Consider the following 15,301-nt stretch of genomic DNA (forward strand, 5'->3'; position numbering starts at 1 on the left):
CTGGTGCATAATTTCATAGTTATTTTGATCTTCATGCCTAATTTTAAATTTCTGTGAGCACCCCTATTTTGTTTTCATTTTGGTTGCTCACATGTGTGGATAATGAGTAAGTTTAGGCACACGTGGATGGCCTCCCTTTGGGGAGTCCAGCCAGTTATTGTGGTTCTTTCTTGTGAAAAATTACACTAAAGATAATTTATGACCACTTTAGGGATCATTCTGACTCCCCAAACCTCTTCTTGGGACTTAAAAATTGCCTCTCTGCACACACTGTCTCAAGCCTTAGCTGAAATGTTCCCATCCTCCAGTTAGCCATCACTGAGCAGACTTCTCGACCCCACATCACTCCTCAGTGACTAACCTGATTCTGAGACAGGCAAGCTAGCTTTCAGTCTGCTGAGGTGAACAGACATAACAGAAAATTAGGAGTCAAAAAGTGGACCAGTCTTCAGGGCTATGGAATGAAGCAATCTCCAGGAGACAGGAGGCTGGGAAGTCAGCTCAGCCTTCTCAAGCTATGTGGTCAGCAGAAATACCAAGAAGCCAGAGGCAGAAGGAACAAGGACAGCAAAATCAAACCCAGAATGACAGTCTGCCCTGTTCTGAAAATGATATTTGGTGCCTTCCCAGATGATAAGGGGAAAATTTGGGGTGGTGAGGGGGCAAACACCTGTGTAGCATACTCACTAAAGTAACCTGAAGTTATCTTCACCTTATTTGCAGGATAAAAACCACACCCCAAGAGGAGACTAAGATGCTAATGAGGCAGGCATTGCTTGAAGAGGCTTGATGAAGAAGAATGTGGGTGCAACTAAACCTCTCCCCCACCCCACATGTGATGAAATCAAGGGACTGGGTTCCTGCCTCCAAATGCCATCCAAGCTGAACACCTTTGTCCTTTGAGCCAGCCTGACACTCTTGGTCAACACTACATCTCCCTCTTGCTTCTGCAGAAGCCTCCAGTGAAGAGTCTTGGTCCTGTTATACTGTCCATGTGCCTGATTACTCTGGAAGAGAGCACAAGAACCCATCATGCCCGGAATACTTTGGTGTCCAACACCCACCCCTCTTCAGAGATCCCAATGGTGATCTCCAATGGCAGAGATAGTTGACCCGGACCTACCTTCAACTGACCAACCTTCAGCATTTAATTGAATAAGTGAGCAATCCAGCCTTGCTAGGGTGAATCATAAACATCACATTCCACCCTTGGCAAGTTGTCATTTATATACATCTCCATAAACTTACTAAATTTGCAAATAAAGATTTGCTATATAACCTAACAACTCTGAATGGTGCCTTTATTAAAAAATGGTTATACAAGATAGTAGAATTCATCATGATATATTTATATAAGTATGGAATATATCTTATTTTAATAGGACCCCATTCTTGTGGGTATACACAATGGTGGGATTCACTATGTTGTATTCATAAATGGACATAGGAAAATTATTTCAGATGTATTCCACTGTCTTTCCTTTTCCTATTCTCCTGCCCTTCCCTTCATTGCCTTTGTCTAATCTACTTGAACTTCCATTCTTCTCCAACCCCCCTTACTGTGGGTTAGCTTCCACATATCAGTGAAAACATTTGACTTTTGGCTTTTGGGGACTGGCTTATTTCACTTAGCATGATAGGCTCCAGACTCATCCATTTACTGGCAAATGTCATTAAGTCATTCTTCTTAATGGCTAAGTGATACTTCATTTGTGTGTGTGTGTGTGTGTGTGTGTGTGTGTGTGGTGTGTGGTGTGTGTGTGTGTGTGTGTGTGTGTGTATCTCACAGTTTTTTTAATCCATTCATCTGTTGAAGGGCAAGGGCACCTAGGTTGGTTCCATAGCTTAGCTTTTCGCGAATCGTGCTACTATAAACATTGATGTGGCTACATCACTGTAGTATGCTGATTTAAAATCTTTTGGATATATACTCCATACCATTTTCGAGGGTGGTTGCATTAATTAGCAGTCCCATCAACAATGTATAAGTACACCTTTTTCCCAAATTCTTGCCAACATTTATTATTAGTCTTGATAATTGCCATTCTGAATGGAATGAGATGAAATCTCAAAGTAATTTAGATTTATTTTCCCTGATTGCTAGAGATATAAAACATTTTCCATGTATTTATTGACAATTTGTATTTCTTCATTTGAGAAATGTCTCTAGTTCTTTTACCCATGTATTAATTGGGTTATTTGGTATTTTGGTGTTAAGTTTTTTAGTTGTATATTCTCAATATTAATGCCCTATCTGAGGAGCAGGTGGCAAAGATATTCCATTATGTGGGATCTCTCTTCACAGTCTTGATTCCTTTTCTGGGTACAAGTTTTTTAATTTGATGTCATTCCGCTTATTAATTTTTATTTTATTTCTTGTACTTGAGGAGTCTCATTAAGGAAGTTGGCTCCTGTGTCAACATGTCGGACTAGTGGGCCTACATTTTGTTTTAGCAGGTGCAGGGTTTCTGGTCTAATTCTTAGGTCTTTGATCCACTTTGAGTTGAGTTTTGTGAAGGGTGAGTGATCGGGGTTAAATTTCAGTCTACTACATAAGAATTTCCAGTTTTCCAAGCATCATTTGTTAGAAATGTTTTTGGCACCTTTTTCTAGTATGAGATAACTGGATTTGTGTGGGTTTGTCTCTGTGTCTCCTACTGTGTTCCATTGGTCTCAATGCCTGTTTTGGTGCCAGTACCATCTGTTTTTGTTAACTATATCTCTGTAGTATAATATGAGGTCCGGTTTTGAAGCCTCCTGCTTTACTATATATATATATATATATATATATATATATATATATATATATATATATATATATATATATATATATATATATATATATATATATATTTTTTTTTTTTTTTTTGCTAAGGATAAGAATTGCTTTGGCTATTCTGGTTCTCTTATGTTTCCAAATGAATTTTAGTGCTGCTTTTTCTAGTTCTGTGAAGAATGTTTTTGGTATTTTCATGGGTTTACATTGACTCTGTATAATGCTTTTGGTGGTATGGCAGTTTTACAAATTTATTTATTTATATTTCTTTTAAGAGAAAGAGAGAGAGAGAATTTTTTTTAATATTTATTTTTCAGTTTTTGGTGGACACAACATCTTTATTTTATTTTTTATTTTTTTATGTGGTGCTGAGGATTGAACCCAGTGCCCCGCGCATGCCAAGTGAGCGCGTTACCACTTGAGCCACATCCCGAGCCCATACAAATGTATTTTTTTTTAAAGTTTATAAACAAAATGAGAAAATACATGCTGGAGACTTTAATCTTAAAACTCTGTTATATTTAAGTTTTATATTAAATGTGTGGTCATATTATTAAATTTATATCAATAGATAATAATATGTTAAGAAGAGGTACTGCCAGGCGTGGTGGCACATGACTATAATCACAACAGCTCGGGAGGCTGAGGCAGGAGGATGGTGAGTTCAAAGCCAGCCTCAGCAAAAGCGAGGTGCTAAATGAAATACAAAATAGGGCTGGGGATGTGGCTGAGTGGTTGATTGCCCCTGACTTCAATTCCTGGTGCCCTCTGCCCCCCAGAAAAAGAACAGATACTAGTAGAGTTGAGGAGGAGGATCGGGGCAGGGAGAAGTAGGACTGAAAAACAAAACAAATAAAGAATAAATTAAGAAAATAACACTTATTTGAATAGCATTTATTCCCAGTGTACACCAATTTGAGTGCTAAATTAAGCACTTAAAAACTAGAAAATTGGCAATCTCCTTGACAGATAAGGAACCATGCTCTTAGAGAGGTTAGATAACTTGCTCAGGGCCTGCCATATGGCTTGAAAGTAGAAAGGTCACGAGGACTGGCCCTATGGCAACCTTGTTCCATGCTCCCCTGAGGCCATATTTTATAATTACTTGTTAATGCATTGTTTCTCAGAACATGTTTAATCCTGTGATAGAAGCAGGTCCATAGCCTATCAGGGACCAGGCAATTTATACAAACCAGTTCACTTATATATGTTCCAGTTCATTTTTTATCTTGCTCCCGTGTATACCCTGAGCTCCAACTATGCCAAGAAAGCTCTGAGTAAAACACGGATCACAGAACATTAATACACGAAGCTTGTCTCATCATCTGCCTTTGACAGTATTAATTCTGCTTATCCAAGAACATGGGAGGTCTTCCAATCTTCCAAGGTCTTCTTCAATTTCTTTCTTTAGAATTTCACAGATTTCATTGAAGAGATCCTCCACCTATTTGCCCCAGAAGATAAGGCAAAGCCAGTGGATGATGTTCACTCCTCCCTTTGATATTCTATGACCTTCATAGTGTGAAAACCTACCTGTGCAGAGCTTAGGCGTAGCCATTTCAGAGGGACAAGAAAGATGAGGTCCTTTCCTTTAATTTTAGGCAGAAGAGGGAAAATAGGCAAGTAGACAGTTGAGTATAATTTTCACAGACAGCAGAAAGTGCAGAAAGGAAATAAAGATGCTGTCACCAGAGAGGACCTGCTTGAACAGGGCAATATGGGAAGGCTTCTAGTTGGAGAGGATGTTTAAGGTGAACCTGGAAGGATACAGTCTGAGGGGGTGAAGAGTCATGGAAGAGCACTCTGGGGCAGGGAAGCAAGCACAAAGGCTCTCTCGGGTGGGAAGGCTCTTGATGTCTTTTAGGAGCTGCCCATGAGGAGACAATCATCTGAGAACAGGTTGGAAAGACCAAGGGAGGGTACTGTGTGCTCCACGACAGGGCATCACTAAGGTGAAAGAATATGGAAAAGCCGTCGTCTGCTGCCCAGAACATAGATGGTATTGCACAAATAAATGACAGTGCAATTATCACAGAAAAGAGGAAGTTCAGGAAGGAATAAAGAAGGTGTTACCAGAGAGGCCAATAGGGAAGACCTGCTTGGGAGGCCACCTGGGGAAGGCTTCTTGTTGGAGAGGGCATTTGACATGAGCCTGGAAGGAGGATAAGTATCTGGCTGTGTGAAGAGTGTGGCATGTACTCTGTTGGGGGAGGGACAACAAGTTCAAAGGCTCTAAAGTGGGACAAACCATGGTATCTCACAAAGCAGCCCCATGATGAGACAGACACCTGAGATGAGGTTGTGAGGTCAGGGCAGGGTGGGTGTGCTCCATGACAGGATATCAGCAGAATGAAGAAAGAAAATATATGACAGTTCTTGTCTCCATGCTCTGCATGTTGCTGGTGCTAAACTAAATAAATAAACCCAAGTAGTAGAAAATGAGGAGTTAGATTTGATATGATGCCCTTGACTCTGACACTTCTTTTGTGACTTTCAGAAAATCAATTAGCATCTGTGTGCACTAGTTCTCTTGTCTGTAGAATAACATTAGCAACACCTGGTAAACTGAGGCACAGGTATGCTTTGCAAAGTCTAAGCACTGTACAAATATTTGTGAAGCTTCTCTGTGTGCCAGCACTGTGCAGGGTGTTGAGGTGAAGGAACCTCACTTTCTCAGACTAGCTCTGTCTGTCATGCCAAGGAGAAGCAGAGGTACAGGATGTCCCCAGCTGATAAAAACAGAAACAAAATAAAAACATGAGAGTTCTTTTTATGCCTTTCATCAGTTGAGAAAAGTAGCAAACATTTAGGTTTCAAAAGTGTACGGCTGGAATATTCAGTCTTTGTAGATGAATAACTGTGAGAAATGTAAAATGGCATCACCATCAAACTCAATTTTATGAGAATTCTGAAAGTAAAAAGGGCCTGGGGTAAACTACACACAAGAGTACCTGTTCCAAGCTGTCACCTCAGGATCCATGGCCTCTTCCTCTGCTTACCTTCACTTTTAAACTGAAACCAGAAGCACCCAGAAACATTAAGAAATATCAATTTATATTTAAAATATGGCATCCAAACCTGACCGAGTCTGAGAAGGATGATGAGCTAACCAGTCCTAAGTTACTCCCTCTCTCACTCATCAAATCAGAGAGTATTAACTGAACATCATCAGTATGTGTGGGTCTCTTCCTCATGCTATAGGGAAAATCAGGAAATACAATGTCTAGTTACAACCCTCTAGGAGTCTTTGGTTGGGGTGTACATAAAGAAAAAAGATTGCAAAAATATTTTACTGGTAAGAAATCTTCACATGCCAAACACAGTTTGACTGAAACATCAGATCACACCGCATATGTAGCTCTGTATTCTGCTCTTGTCACTTATTTTGTAATCATTGCTCACATCCATCAGAATAATTTTCAGTGACAAGGATCTAGCCACATGGTTGGCCCTGTACCTTCTCACAAAGCGTCCTTGTGTAGAGAATCTTGCATTTGTGCCAATATGTGGAGTAGATCATCTGCCATGTGTTTGTGCTACATGGAAACACTGAATGAACATGGTGAACAAGAAATACTCCCTGCAATGTTGGGGCATGCCCTAGAACTGTCCCTCCAGCTAATTATTAAATTCACTTTAAGGGTCAACAGCAATTTCATTGGGTCTCAATGGCCTGGGATAGAATCCTGGCTGTGCTTTGGACCAGCTGGTTGAACCTGGGCAAGAAGCTAAGCCCTTTCTTCCTTAGGTTTCCCATCTGTACTATGAGATGTTTTGTTTTTAAAAACTGTTTTTAGGCTTGTTGGGAAAGAAAGCAGGTAAAGATTTGATCATTACCCTGAACACCAAGTGCTCACTACTCTAAAGAAGACCTAAGAATGGAAAGGAATGAGGGAAATGAGGAAAAAGTTGAGAGAAATGTGGTATGAATAGTTACATGCTCCTCTGCCCTTGGGTTCTGAAAGGACACAGGATCAGAGGACAAAGAGAAGAACTCTGCCCCTTCTTGATTAATGAATCACCCATCATGGTGTCTGGCAATGCAGGAGGTGGTGGAAAAAATCATGTGGATGAGTGAAGGGGTCAGGCCAGAAGGAACCTTGCAGCTGCTGGGAGAGCCAGCTTCCCCCGGATTCTTCCTGAAGTATCTTGTGTTTTACTCTCTGAATCCTGCATTTGGTTTGGTTTGATCTTGGAGAATTATGAGAAGAGAGAATAAGGGTCTCCAAGATGTGAACCTTCCCTAATTCTCCATGGTGTGTTGGAGACTGATCTTCCAGAGGCCACCCACCCTCAGGTGGTCTCCTATTCCTTCCCCGACACCCTGTTCTTCTTAGTGTTTTCCTCACCTGGTGGACATTTCATTGCTCCACTATAGCTTTATCCCATTTTTCTATATCGATGTCATTTTCTTCATTTACTCACAAGACAGTGAGGCTGAGAAATTTTCTTGAAATTGTTGAAAGACTGAAAGAATGAGCTGCACTCAAGAGTAATTGGGAAAAGGATTAATGGCCTCTTACAAGGAAGACACTGTGCCGCAGTCTTGGCTGGGCACAGAATCACGAGCCACCACACAGCTTTGTAGATCCCAACAGCAATTCTTTATTCCCGAACTCACACCGGCCTCCACACACGTTCTGGGGCAATCCCAGTTCTGCTGCCACCCAAATCACCTACTCCACGAGGCTTTCTTCCCAAAATGCTCTCTGAATCTCACGAGAACTCCATGGGAGCTCAGGCAGCAGGAACGCCCTAATTCCAGCAGCAATAATCCTCAACATCAAACTTCCCTAAAATCCAAGGTCTTAAACTGGGAACGCCCTTAACCCAAGGACCGGGATATTTCCTCAAACCTGATCAGCTCTAAACCCGGATCCGCCTTGGTCTTTGAGCAAGGTCACCTTACATGCAATGTCAACAGCGAAATCATTAACATGGGGTACGCTAGCAAGGAAATTTTGATGCGTCATTTCTACTTGGTAATGGCCCTCAGCATCTCCCCCCTTCTGATTAATTAAACAACAAGCAATGTGGCTTAAGGACCGTGCCTGGTAGGTTGTCCAATTCAACATATGGTTCTTACCCGTCATGGGAAAACTGACCTTTAGGCGTCAGCCTCCTGTCTTAGGTTGAATCCACTGCAATCAGATCAACCCGTCACTGACTACCGGTCCAGCATTCAGCCATGCTTGTGGATAGGCCTATGCACCAGTGGGGGGGTGAGGTTCTTGCCTCACCTCTGTTGGCCCCCAAATTTAGCCTTGGTGCCAGTGGGGGGGTGAGGTTCTTTGCCTCACCTCTGTTGGCCCCCAAATTTTAGACCATCACTAGTAGAAGGGAGGAAGATACAGAAATGCCATGACACCAAGGCAATTGACGGCTCTTTTGGAAAAATTGCGTCACTGGTGACACCATCAGCAACAATATGCCAGCATTACCACAATTAACATGGGGTGCGCTGGCAAGGAAATTGCATCACTGGTGACACCATCAGCAAAGATATGCCAGCAGTACCACAATTCGCTGCACCAGACGATATTTCACAATGCATGCAACTGATATATAGTCCAGGCAAGTTCTGCAGGCAGTTCAAATCAGAGGAGTCTATCAATATGTCCATTTCCTCCCAAAGTAAATCAAGTCCTTGATTGAGCATAACTTGTTGAGTTATATTCATTGATGCATCAGTTTATACAGTTACTGTGATGGCTATTGTAGAAGCTGTAGTTTGGTTTTATCTTAGTCTTCACCGGCACTGGGATGGAGATGGAAATTCTGGCAATGATGCTAAAGAGACATTATCCTGAACAGAATTATTAAATATAATGAAAAGGAAAGGTGAAAGTAAACAAACAGATCTGTTAACCTCCTAAAAAACAATCCTTAACAGCTGTTTACCTAATTTAAATTAGTAAGCAAACAGATCTGTTAACCACCTTTAAAAACAATCATTAACAGCTGTTTACCTAATTTAAATTAAACTATTTAAATCACGTGAATAAAAAAAAATTCGGATCCATTTTTTCATGAGCGCTCCTCATATTGAAATATGGACATACACACATACAGATATACAACACAAAACAGAAATGTGCACACATAACATCCAACACATAAGACAATAAAGGCCTTGTAGTTTTACCTAGGTGAAATCTCCATTGCAATGTTTAAAAACTCTAGTCAAAAAATAAAACACAGTCAAAAAATAAAACACAGTCAAAAAATAAAACTGATCAGAAAAACATTAACCTAGGTTTGTATGAGCTCAAAAAATAAAATAGAACTTTACGATGTGGGAAAAATGCAATACCAAATGATGAGCAAAATTGTTTAAAAGAGGCAGATGTATAACCAGGACCATTATCAGTTTTTAACTGTTTAGGAACACCCACAGTGGCAAAATTTTGTAAGCAATGAGCTATAACATCTTTAGTTTTTTTCTCCGGCATGAAGGGAGCCCATCAAAAATCCAGAAGAAGTATCAACTGTAACATGTAAATATTTTAATTTTCCAAATTCTGGCAAGTGTGTGACGTCCATCTGCCAAATATGGTTAGGTATCAGTCCTCTAGGATTGACTCCAAGATTAACTTGTGGTAGAAAGGTCACACAATTTTGACATTGTTTTATTATATGCCTGGCTTGTTCCTTAGTTATTTTAAAATGCTTTTGTAAAGTATTAGCATTGGCATGAAACCTTTTATGAAAATTTGTAGCTTATAGGAAAGGTAGCAGAATACAACAATGACCAATAGGACATTATGTAAAATTGTGGAAGTGTAACCGATGTGACTCTGCAATCTGCATTTGGGGTAAAATTGGGAGTTCATAACCCACTTCAGTCCAATGTATGAAGTATGTTATGTCAAGAGCTTTGTAATGTTGTGAACAACCAATAAAAAAAAAAAAAGAAAATTTGTAGCTTCTTCTAATGTAGAGAAAATATGTACGTCATGTGTAGTTTTATCTGCTAAATCATTGCCCAAACTAAGGGCTCCAGGCAATCCTGTATGTGCCCTAATATGTCCTATAAAGAATGGATCTTTTCTGTCCCAGATTAGACTTTGTATAGTGGAAAACAAAGAAAAAACAGTAGAAGAAGGGGAAATCCTACCAGCATCTTCAAGGGAATTAATAGCATTAACTATATATTGACTATCAGAAAATAAATTAAATACAGAATCTTTGAACATCACAAAAGCTTGTAAAACTGCATTAAGCTCTACCTTTTGAGCTGATTGTTTGGGTACTAAAAATGTAAAAGTTTGATCAGGGGTAACTACGGCTGCTGTACCATTATTAGACCCATCAGTGAATATATTTGTAGCATTCATGATAGGTGTTTTCCTTGTCATTTTAGGAAAAACTACAGGATGCTTAGACCAAAAAGACAACAAAGGATTCGATGGCAAATGATTATCAAATGAAACATTAGATTTACACATGATTATTGCCCAAGTATTTAACTCATTAGCTAACTCATCAATTTGATCCATAGTATATGGAGTAATAATTTTATTGGGAGAAATTCCAAACACTCCCTTTGCTGCTTTTATTCCTTTGAGTATTAATTGTCCTACAGCCTCAGGATACCTAGTAAGAATAGTGTTAGGAGAATAAGATAAATGTATCCACAATAATGGACCTTCTTGCCAAAATACTCCTGTAGGAATATTTTTTGTTGGTAGTACAATAAATAATAAAGGCAAACTTATATCAATTCTATCTAGATGCATATTTTCCATATAGGTTTCAATAATTTTTAATGCCTTTCTAGCTTTAGGAGTTAACATTCGGGGTGAATTTGGATCTGATGGACCCTTTAGAATATCAAATAAAGGTCCCAACTCTCCTGTTGGTATGCCTAGATAAGGCCTTATCCAATTTATGTCTCCCAATAACTTTTGAAAATCGTTGAGTGATTTGAGTTGATCTACTCGTATTTGAATTTTCGGTGGACGGACCATGGTTGAGGATAATAGAACTCCTAAATAATTAATTGGAAAATTTAATTGTACTTTATCTATTCCTATCTCTAGATTATAATTTTTTAATAAGTTTGTAAGTGTAGCATAACATTCCAGCAATATGTTTTTATCTTTATGTGCTAATAATACATCATCCATATAGTGAAATATTTTTAGTTCAGGATTTTGATTTCTAAGTGGCTGGATTGCTTTATTTACATAGATTTGACACATAGTTGAACTGTTAGCCATACCTTGAGGGAGTACTTTCCACTCATATCTCTCATCAGGACCTTCATGATTTAAAGCAGGGATAGTAAATGCAAAACGTGGACTATCCTCGGGATGAATTGGAATCGAAAAAAAACAATCTTTAATATCTATAGATAAGACATGCCACGTTTTTGGTAAAGCAGACAATTGAGGAATCCCTGATTGATCAGGTCCCATAATAACCATCTCATTATTAATGGCTCTTAAATCTTGCAATAATCTCCATTTACCCGATTTCTTTTTGATGACAAAAATGGGAGTATTATGGGGAGATATGGAAGGTTGTAAATGTCCTTCCGCTAATTGTTGTTTGACCAGATCATGGGCTACTTGTATCTTTTCTTTAGTCAAGGGCCACTGAGGAACCCACACTGGTCTTTCTGATTTCCAAGTAATTTTGATTGTCTCAGTGGCCCTTTCTGAAAATCCGACCCATGTCTGTCTGTTCCTAGATCTAATTGGACTGGTGCTGCTATACCTTGTTCTTGTTTTCCTAATCTTTTTTCTTTCTTAACACTTTGTCTAGCCCTAGTAGTGGGCGCATTAGAATTGATGTTATTTGTTAACATCAAACCTAGTTGATCCAGACATCTCGTCCCCATAAATTAATAGGAAGGTGATCCAAAACATATGGCTGTATAGTTCCTTCACATCCTTCAGGATCCTTCCAATCTAATACCATAGAACTTCTATGGGGATTAGTCACCACTCCTAGGCCTCGAAGCGTTTGAGTGGCTTGTTGTAATGGCCAATGTTTTGGCCATTCTCGACGAGATATGATGCTAAGGTCAGCACCTGTGTCCAGTAGCCCATTAAACTCGTGACCTTGAATATTTAGTTTTAGCATCGGGCGAGAATCTAAATTTAAAGACAACATAGCCCAATCTACACCTGTGGAGCCTAATCCCTTAGAACCTCTTTCTACATTATGACTAGAGAACTTATTATGTAGGCTGGGTATTATTAACAATTGTGCTATTCTATCTCCAGGTGAAAATACTGATATACCTCCTGGAGAACTAGCTATAATTTTTATTTCACCTACATAATTGGGATCAATTACCCCAGGACTTATCATAAGTCCTTTTAATGTAGATGAACTACGTCCCAATAATAAGCCTATTGTTCCTTGGGGAAGAGGTCCTTTTACTCCTGTAGGAATGATTTGAACTCCCATCTCTGGAGTTAATACTGCTCTGGCAGAGGCGCAGATGTCCAACCCTGTGCTCCCTCGGGTTTGTCTGATGAGGGATTTAATGGACAATGTGTCCTGGGCACCACCCTGATGGTGTTGCTGGGTTCCTCCACTGCCCCGTATATTTGTGGTTTGGGGCCCCGGAGCATTGGGCCCCTCAGTCCGTTTTTTGGCAATGAAGCCTGATGCCTTTCTCCATGATATCGTGGGTAAATACCTGATCCTTGTCCGTTTTTTGATAATGGAGTACCTTCTATGGTGGTTTGAGAACAGCATTCATTAGCCCAATGTCTCCCTCTATGGCATCGTGGGCAAATACCCGGTATTCTATTCCTTTGATTTCTAGTTTTGTTGAAACCTCCTCTTATAGGGCAACTCCTTTTAAAATGTCCTGTTTGTTCGCAATTATAGCATGTTTCTGGCCTGGCATCTAAAGCCTGTTGTACTGCAGCTGCCAAGACTTGCCCTTGTTCATTAATATCTCTACATAGTTTAATATATGTATTTAAGTCTTCATGTCTCCATGGTCTAATAACCTCTCTGCAGCAACAATTTGCTTGGTCATAAGCAAGTTGTTTTATTAATGGCATTGCTTGATCTGTATCCCCAAAAATTTTGGCGGCTGTTTGAATAAGCCTATCTACAAAGTCAGCGTAAGGTTCATTAGGTCTCTGTATTACCTTAGATAGCTGACCTTGTGAATCTCCATGTCCTTGTAAAGTCTTCCATGCCCTAAGTGCGTCTGCAGCAATTTGTGCATATATAGCAGGATCATATTCAATTTGTTGCCGTTGACCCTCATAAGGTCCTTTTCCTAAAAGCATATCTAGATTTCTTTGAAGGTAACCGGCTGCTGCATTTCGCCTAGCTGTCTCCGTGCAAAATTCCTCATTGGCAACTTTCCATAACAAATATTGTCCTCCATTTAGCACAGATTTACACATGCTAACCCAATCTGCTGGCGTCATGTCCAAGTTAGTAATGGATTCGACCATGCTTACCATGAAGGGAGCTTGGGGACCGTAGGTTGTTACAGCCTCCTTTAACTGCTTCACTGTTTTAAAATCTAAAGCATGGTGAATTCGCTGCCCTCCTACCTGTTCAAGTACAGGGCATGCTAATCTTTGAGGTCCTGTCTCAGGATCCCACTTATCAACTACGGGGTTTGAGGGCCACTCAGCTGTTTCCATCGGTGGGGCTGTTGGTTGAATTACACCCTCTGGTAATAAAACGGAGTTAGTAACAGCCTCTTGTTGTGGCCTTTTTCCTAATAACCCCTTTTCCTTTAAATTTTCTTCTTCTCTCTGACTAGTTCGAGAGATCTTCTCTTTTGCTTGATCAAAAATGCCTTTCTCCATGGTCTGAATCTCTAACAATTTACTTAACACCTTTTCAGTTTCTTTTTTACTAATTTCTAATCTTCTATAAAGATAACGCAACCCAATAAGATAACACAAAACAAAACCGCAACTGAATGAAACAAAAACTGAATAAGAATTCGCTGTATCAATTTTCTCTATCTCTGGGCTGACAAACTTCAAACCTTGAGCCATCCATTTTTCCCAGTTTGCCTGAGAAATTTCTAGGGACAGGCAGCTTGAAACAAAAACGAAATAAATCAAAACAAGAACACATTGTTTTTTAAAATAGTCACCCATTCTCTCGCCTTCCCTCAGGGGCGAGGAATTTCACTTACCTCCAAGTTTCAGACGTTCCCCGTACGGGCCACCAAATGCCGCAGTCTTGGCTGGGCACAGAATCACGAGCCACCACACAGCTTTGTAGATTCCAACAGCAATTCTTTATTCCCGAACTCACACCGGCCTCCACACACGTTCTGGGGCAATCCCAGTTCTGCTGCCACCCAAATCACCTACTCCACGAGGCTTTCTTCCCAAAATGCTCTCTGAATCTCACGAGAACTCCATGGGAGCTCAGGTAGCAGGAACGCCCTAATTCCAGCAGCAATAATCCTCAACATCGAACTTCCCTAAAAACCAAGGTCTTAAACTGGGAACGCCCTTAACCCAAGGACCGGGCTACTTCCTCAAACCTGATCAGCTCTAAACTCGGATCCGCCTTGGTCTTTGAGCAAGGTCACCTTACATGCAATGTCAACAGCGAAATCATTAACATGGGGTACGCTAGCAAGGAAATTTTGATGCGTCATTTCTACTTGGTAATGGCCCTCAGCAACACTGAGCTCAGAAAGGATAAGTTGCCAGATCTTCCATCTCAGAACCAGCCTTCTACAGTCTTTCCTGCCCCACTCACAGACTAGGATACTCTCCTGAGTCCCACTCCAGTGCTCCACTCAGAGCGTGGTCACTCTCCATACAGTGGATATGGAGAGACTCAGGGAATATTTCTGAAGCAGCTGGGACACACACACTGGAGTTGAACAGTTGGGCTCAGATTTGGTTTCCAATAAGAAAGGATTCTAATCCCACCACCCACTTTCTTTGACCATTTTCCTCTGAACACCTCACGTTATGTCTTTGGAATAATAATTTTTCATCAAACTGAATGTTTGATGGATTAGGCTAGGAATTTCTTCAAGTGTGAGTTCCTGTGTGTTCTTTACATAGCTTGACCCACCAACTACTTCCTAGCTCAAAGTTGGTACTCAAAACATATTTGTGTGCAATAAGGAGTAGGGAAAGTGAGTCTGTGCATGGCCTTTGCCTCTATCAACTGGTAAGACTTTGACCTCACTGTTTCCCAAGGTGGATCTTTCAGGTTAATCAATTCTAGACTCAGGTCAATTTCTGTCTCACCCTGCTCCCTCCCACCTGTGGGTGGAGCAATCATCCCAGACTTAGGCACGGCTGGTCAGGGTATCTTAGTGACTGTGAGGGACAGTGAGTGATCTAGAAGTTTCTGCACCATGAGTGTGTTAGCACTGAACCCCATCATTTGTTTTGAAGGCTCTTTTCCTCTGAGCATTCAAAGCAGGTGATGGGGGTCAGTGCTAAGCCTTCCATTTATCTCTTTGTAATAAAAAACTTTTCATTATTAAATAATGGCAACAGCACAACACAGCCACACCTACTAAATGTTAGATTAGTTACCTCTGAAATTCTCAAA

The sequence above is a fragment of the Spermophilus citellus genome (genome assembly GCF_964194105.1).
Source record: "Spermophilus citellus genome assembly, chromosome: 9".
NCBI classification, from domain to species: Eukaryota; Metazoa; Chordata; class Mammalia; order Rodentia; family Sciuridae; genus Spermophilus; species Spermophilus citellus.